The sequence below is a fragment of the Parus major genome, chromosome 5, assembly GCF_001522545.3.
Source record: "Parus major isolate Abel chromosome 5, Parus_major1.1, whole genome shotgun sequence".
Taxonomy (NCBI): Eukaryota; Metazoa; Chordata; class Aves; order Passeriformes; family Paridae; genus Parus; species Parus major.
Genome location: NC_031774.1, coordinates 38,119,352 through 38,127,168, shown reverse-complemented (window position 1 = coordinate 38,127,168; position 7,817 = coordinate 38,119,352). Strand labels below are relative to the sequence as shown.

At 35.9% G+C, this 7,817-nt stretch overlaps 1 long non-coding RNA gene across 1 annotated transcript; it reads right to left on the bottom strand.

The window, feature by feature from the left end:
- Positions 1 to 870: 870 nt before the first annotated feature.
- LOC117244590 lies at positions 871 to 7,403 on the bottom strand. The gene is made up of 2 exons (XR_004497983.1): positions 6,943 to 7,403; positions 871 to 6,111 (listed from the first exon to the last, which is right to left on the bottom strand). It is a non-coding gene; the product is annotated as an uncharacterized LOC117244590 (long non-coding RNA).
- Between the last annotated feature and the right edge of the window lie 414 nt (positions 7,404 to 7,817).

The window sequence follows — 7,817 nt, the reverse complement described above, 5'->3', positions numbered from 1 at the left end:
TGAGTTAATTTTTAAAAATTACATTGACATTTGAAGCCTGAGGAGCCAAAGATTGTTGCAGATGGTGTTCTTCTTGTAGCTCTTTCTGAACTTCATCTGGTTTAGTTTTTTATATTGGTTTTCTTTCTATATGTAGAAATAATATGCAGAATTAATAAACTTAGAAGAGTATGAACACATCTGCAATTTTTGTTTTGTTTTTAAGCAAATTCAAACATGCATAGTTTTTAAAGGATGATATATTTTGGAAAGTTTCTTCAATGTTGCATTTACTAAATAAAGGAACTTCAGTAGGAGTACATAACGAATTCCTACTATTTTCATTCACAGCTGCTCATTCTTATTTATTAGTTGTTCTTAGTTTCACCAAAAACTGTTTTTTCCACACTGCAAAATAAATCAAATAACTGGTACATGTTGAAAAAATAATAATAAAAAAGAGTTGTAAAGACATAAATTAATCTACATCTCTGATTATCTTTGTAGAGTATCTCCACATAGAAATTTTGTCCAGGACAGCTCATCGTAATCCAGGGGCCAAAGCAAAGATCAAGGAAAAGGAACTATGGAAGTCATCACTGCTGCCAAAGTGCCTGCATCTGTTTCACAAAACTGAGCCTCAGAATCTATACCCTTGTGCTGCTTTCACCATGTTGTGATGACCTCCAGAGGTCTAGTCCAGGCTCAATGATTTCAGAGCTCTCTTTCCTGCAACCTTTTAAATATCTTTAAAACAGACTGGCAGTGCCATCAATAGAAGGGATTCTTCTGAATCTCACCTAAAAGCTTGTATATGTAACAAAACGAAACAGGTTCAAGGAAATAAAAAAGTATAATCACAGCATCAAAAAGATAGGACAACACAGTGGGGAAAATATAATTTGAAGTGCTTTATTTTGAAAAAAAGTCTATCTCAACATAAAAAGCAGGTCCGCTTTTGGGCCCATCTCCTCCTGCTACACCATGGCAAATTACTTCTGTAAGTCTGGGAAGGCTGTCTATCTCAATCTATAGAAACCCAAAGAACACAATTATTTCAAGAAAATTGCCTTTCTAATTTAGATTTCAGTCACTTATCTGGTTGAATTAATGATAAAACCATAGAATTTTACTCTTCTTTTTCCATTCACAAGCTTTATTTATCCCAGAACACAACTGTGAACAGTATCTATATTTATTGACAACTTCAACAGTATTTAAGTTTCTAGAAGGAGTTACTTCAGGAAAAAATTGTGGAAACTTATATTTAATAAGCAAGAACATAAATAAAATAGTAAAAAATACTGAGAACTGTAGAAGATACCTAAATGAGTCACTACATTGTGAAAAGTGTTATTCAAAATTAAAATTGCTTCATATGTTGTCAGTTTATTTTTGAAACAAACACCACAGTCTATGTCAGCATATACATGAAAAAAAATACAAAGGAACAAAGTCAGACATTTAATGTGTAGCAGAGAAACTGAAAGCTGATGAAAATTTCACACAGAGACAATAAGCTAGCAAAATTCCAGAATACAGAAAAGCTTTAAAGTAATATGTCTAGCTGAAAATGTATCAATAATATGAACCAAATATGAGACTATGATTTTGAATGTCACATAAGTTTCCATCACAATCTCTTGTCAAATTTAAAGGACGAAAAGTGACTTGATTCATTGCCATTTCCAGCTTTTGAATTGTCTCAATACTAAATCATTTTTTTAAAAGCCATTGCAAGTGATATCCAAAGAAACAGAAGATACTCAAAAACATGTGATGTCTTAGACACCAATATAGCTTATTGAAACAGTCAAAACTAAAATTACAGCAGCTGTTACTTTAAAATTGTGATTCAAAGCTCTGTGATCTCACCTGTTTTGTGAAACACACCATGGAGGGGGACTTCAACACTCTCTTGTTAATGAATAATGGAGGCTATACTAAGCAGAGAGGAATTCCCTTAAAACTAAAATCAGAGAACATTACCCAGCACACTTACTATTACATGGGCACTTTGAATTTATAAAACCTCATTTTCAATTTTCTTTGTAGAAAACCAGAAAACTAGCACACAACTTTTAAAATAAAAATATTTATGTAATTCAGTTACAAATGTAACAAAAGATTTCAGTGACTAAAGCAAATATCTGCATTTCTTCCTCTGACTTCTTTGTGTATAATCAAATTTGCAAGTTCATCTGCACAATCAATCCATTTTTCTTGAAAATGCATAGGCTTTTCAGCCCACCAAGCAAAGAAAAATAATTTTGAAATCATACATCACAACAACATGACAATGAATAGTCTTCACAGAAATATGAATATATAGTACATTGTAATTAATTTCTTTAAAAATAGTTCTGCCACATTAGAGCATTAGAGCATTTAGCTAGTTCATATGAGTTTTTAAAACTATTTCTCTTTTTCTAAAAATTTATCTCCATTCATCTTTCTGTGTGTAAAAGCATGCACTTTCAACTTGAATAATAGACTTGAATTATGTAGTATTTGTGTTAAATACAACCAAATGTATGTTATCTTTTCAGGTGCAAATCTTGCAAATAACTTTCTCTTGTAAGATCATTGAACACACATTGATGAGCATTGTTGCAACAATAGCACCCATATATTACCAAAATACTGAGCTGCTCAAAATATTTAATACTGTCTAAAAAATATCATCACAGCATCCCAGTATTGTTAAATGAAACAGTTTTGTTGTTGAATAGTACTCTATAATTTAGAAGTAATAATTAATCTTGCTATATTCTTTAATATTATAAAAATAACCATCAATGACACTGCACTGTGTATTGTTTATACATATTTAGATTAGCAACCAACAGATTAATTGATGTTGCAGAGTATACTCTTCAAACTACCTACAGACATTGTCATTAATGCCTTATTTGCCTCACTCTCTGGCAGTAAGACCGGCTCCTCTCCATGTACCAAGCCTCGCAACCTGAAAGACAAAATGAAGCCTCCATAATCCAAGGGGAGAACATCAGTGACCTGATACATCACTTAGACAGAAAAAAGTTTGTGGGGACAGATGGGATCCACCCAAAAGTACTGAGGGAACTGTTGGAAGTGCTCACCAGACAGCTTGTAACTATTTACCAGCACTCCTGGCTAACCAGGGAGATCCCAGCTGACTGAGAGGCAGTAAATGTTACGCTCATGTACAGGAGGGGACTGAAGGAGGATCCAGGGAACTACAGGCCTGTTAGCCTTGGTGCCCAGAAAGGTCATGGAGAAAATCATCTTAAATGCCATCACGTGGCACATACAACCAGGGGATCAAGCTTAACCAGCATGGGTTTGTGAAAGGCAGGTCCTGTTTGACTCACCTAATCTCCTGTGACAATATGTCCTGTTTGGTGTGAGGTAAAGGCAGTCGATGTTGTGTTCCTGGACTTTAGTCAAGATTTTTACACCATTTCCCACAGCATTCTCATGGAGAAACTGGCTGCTCATGGTTTGGACAGATGCATTTTTCACTGGATAAAAACTGGCTTGATGGCCAAGCCCAGAGAGTGGTGGTGTTACACCCACCTGGTGGCCTGTCACTGGTGCTGTTTGCCTGGCCTCACTATTGGTGTCAGGCCTGTTAAATATCTTTATTGATGATCTTGATGAGGGGATGGGGTGCATTGCCTGAGGGTAGGAAGGTTCTAGAGAGAGATCTGGACAGGCTGGATCAATGGGCCAAGATCAGTTGTATGAGTTTCCATAAGGTAAATCATCTCAGATTTCAGTCACCATCTTGCCCTTGTGTCACAATAACCCCAGGCAGTGCTAGTGGATTGGGCCAGAGTAGCTAGAAAGCAGCCCAGTGGAAAAGGGCCTGGAGGTGCCAGTCAACAGTGGCTGGACATCATCCAGTGTGTGCCCAGGTGGCCAAGAAGGCCAGTGGCACCTGGCCCATATTAGCGTGGCCAGCAGGACCAGGGCAGGGATTGTTCCCGGTACTGGACACTGGTAAGGCCACACCTCAAGTCCTTTGTCCAGTTCTGGGCCACTCACTGCAAGAAAGACATTGAGGGGCTGGAGTGTGTCCAAAGAACAGCAAAACTCATGAACCATCTGGAGCACAGGTCTTGTGAGGAGTGGCTGAGGGAGCTGGGGTTGATTAGTCTGGGGATAAGGGACTGAGGAAACCTTACCACTCTCTGCAACTACCTGAAAGGAGGTTGGAGTGAGGTGGGAGTCAGTCTCTTCTCCCAGGTAACAAGCATGAGGACAAAACGAAATGGCATCAGGTTGCACCAGGGGAGGTTTAGATTGGATATGAGGAAAAACGTCTTCACAGATAGGTTTGTCAATCTTTGGAACAGGCTGCCCAAGGAAGAGGCATTCCTGGAGGCATTTGAAAGAAGTGTAGAGGTGGCATTCAGGGACATGGCTTAGTGAAGCACTTGGCAGTGTTAGGTTAATGGTCATAGAGGTTTTTTCAAAACAGAATGTTTTATGATTAATATTAATTATAAGAAACATTATAATCAAGTACAGATGGCAAATGAGATTTCTGAAATATTTTACTTCTGGTAAAGTGCTGGAAACATTTCTGACCTGTAAACAGACAAATGTTGTAAGGAAAATTTCAAAAAAAACCTTTTTTTTTTTAATTTAGAAGATTTTTTTTTAAGTAATATAATTTAATTGTCATTAATTTTCTTCAACAGAACTGTAAGCCATTTAACAGGAGTAATTTTGCTACCACAAAAGCTGCTAGGAAATATTAATCCTTCTCTGTAGAAGAAAGCCTGCCAGCTGAAGATGCTCAGGTGGCTTAGGGCTATACTGCATGTCCACTGTAGCCCCATGGCAGAATGGAGTGCCAGGACTGATGGGGAATATCTGTCACCTCCCTGTGACTCGATACTTCATCTCACTCCCAGAGCTTCACTGTCCCTCACTCTTCAGAATAAACTGTGTGTATCTTTGGATCTTGGCTGACCGGGAAAGTTGGTTGCTAATGCTCCAGAATTCTAGGCACATGCCCACCTCTCTCCATGCCTTTTTCCACTCAGCTTGAAGAGACACTGGGCCAAGCTACAGTCAGTGGAAGGAGCTAAAAAAGAAACTGAAACAAGGCCCTTAGACATTCAGATGTTTTATCATTTTTACTAGACCTCTGTTTTATGATGACTAGACCTTGAAATAACAAACTCACAAATACTGGGCCATCAAAAAGCATTCCATGTGTGTCTGTCTCATCCTCTTTTCATTCTGATTTTTTGTCTTCTCAACACCTGCATCTGTGTTCCCATGTAGCTTTTCCAACCTTGTCCATCTCATTTGTTTAAGCTTAGGCCAAAAGTGTCTGGTACCTCTACACATAACACTGCCCAGTAGAAACATATCCCATTCTTGGTTGTCTTTCTCATTTTATCATTGTGAATGTAATAAATAGTGTTATTTGTTTCACAGCAAGTGTAAATAAAAATTTTAAGGCAAAGTAATCTTTTACATCAAAGCTGCAAAAGGAATTAAGTTAAGGTTTTATTTTAGTTTCTGGTTATAGCTTTGGAATATTAGAATGCTAAAAATTTACAACACATGAGAAAAGATATTATTCCATCTTGACAACAAATGTGTTGTCAACTACTGTCTATAAACACTTGATACATGTCATCTACTGAAAAATCTAAGCTTTATAGAATTGATATACTAATGACAGTTTTTGTCATGAGAAATATCACAAAAATAAAAAGGATATTGAGCATTAAACTATCTTCTAGGAAGGCATACACTTGTTAAATGTAGATTAGGATTCTATTTATACATTGTTCCATGTATAATCTTCTTTCCAATCTCACAAAGAAAAGCCTAACCCAACATCTGACCGAATGAACCTTAATTTGTTTTTCCCTCTAACCTTAAGCTGCAAGACCAGTATGAAGACCTGTTTTATAGAAAATCTTCTTTTAAAGAGCAGGTGGTAAAGAAACAGCTTGCAGACCTCTGCATGCTATGAAGTATCAAGACCCTAAGCATGGGAAAAACAATACCATCTCACAATAGTACCAAACCTGCTTACCTGCTTCACCTGCTTATTATATGTTAACAGCTCATCTTTAGGCCAAGATTTATTTTCTGCTGCTTGAGATTCTTTCTAAACTTCTGAGAGAAAGAGAAAAAAAGCTGGTGTAAAAGATGAATGTAAAACTAATTTTAAAAACATTTTTGTCCTCCCTGACAGGCAATTCAATACAGTATTTATTATCTGCAATTATTCTTTCAAAAGCTACAAGATACCTAGAACATTGTATCAATTTTATCTTAAGTTAAATATTTCCTCAATATTTCCTCAGCTAATTAGATTTCCAAAAATAAACATATTAATAGGAAAAGCACCTACAATGATTAACACTAAATAACAACATTTGTAAAATTTCTTATCAAACGTCTGGTCTGTTTCTCCTACAGACTGCACTGGTAAGAAAAGCAGCTAAATATAAGAAGAAACATATATCAGAAATTTATATCAACAGATGTATGATCCTTTAAAGCAAATAAATCAGTATTGCTTCTAAACATTAAGCAATTCCCCAAACATATCTAAGTTCAAATATTTGAATTCTGAAAACAGTTTGAATGACAAGCATAGAATGATGGGCACTAATACATATGAATATAGATGGATGTCTTATGATTCCATTTCCCTAATCAGCATTCTGCTTGATAAAAACCAAATTCTTTATATCCAGTAGCTGGAAAATCAAACCCCATATGAAAAGGAAAGAACAAGAGACACAAAAAAGAGAGAAAAATGGGGGTATACTTGTGATTTATGAAGTACCAAAATGCTTTCAAGGAGTGTTGAATTTCCTTTCCAGTTTTATCAGTTTAAAATATGAACTACCTATCTTAACAACTCACAAGCAAATAGAAGCACTATAAACTTATTATATTTTAACATTCCTAGATAATTCAGAATGTTACCAAGCTTACTTGATGAAAACTTGGCAGGACTTGAGGTCCATTTTTTTATTTCCTCATGTTCTGTTGGTGCTGGTTATACAAGCAAGAGAATAGTGTCAAACAAGAATGTTAAAATAAAATTATATTACTGCCTTACACAAAAAAACAACATCAAAAGAACATATATGTGTAAATGAAATTTTGAGCCTTCATTATACAAATTAGTTTGAAATAATCAAGTGCATTCAGAGACAAATTATCTTAGGCTCATCTTTTGCAAACATTTGCATACATGTTTAACACTTTACTGTAAATGACTCCTCCATGGAACTGCTCATAGTTGAGAAGTTTACAAGCTGGGTGCAATTCTCAGTTAATGATTTTCTGCAGAGGAGAAAATTGTAATTCCTGCACTAGCAGGAAAGCAATTACAAAATTTAAAGTTGTTTTTAGTTCACAGACATACTATTCTTGGTCACCAAAGCAGTAGTTCAATAATTCCCCTTTTTAGATACAAAAAAAAAAAAAAAAAAAAAAAAAAAAAAAAAAAAAAAAAAGGCAGGACTAAAAGGCAGCAGCAGCAGCTCTCAGCACAGGTGATAGTTTTAAAGACAGTGTGTGTTCTGAGCTCCTGGTTAGCACACACGGACTTTACCCATTGTGCCACACACTGCCTTGAGGAGCACGGTGCTAAAGATAGCAGCAACAAACAAGAATCACATCTAAACCACGTTTCATTTGAGAGTACTGCTCTTTAAAACTGCTACTGAAATGTTAAATATTTCTGGGGAAAGAATGCAAGAATGAAGTAAAGCTACCAGTTGAACTTGTATTAGAAGCAGTCTGTCACATCATAGTTTACTGACACTATAAATGTCCACTTGCTTCTTAATCTAAGAATCTTT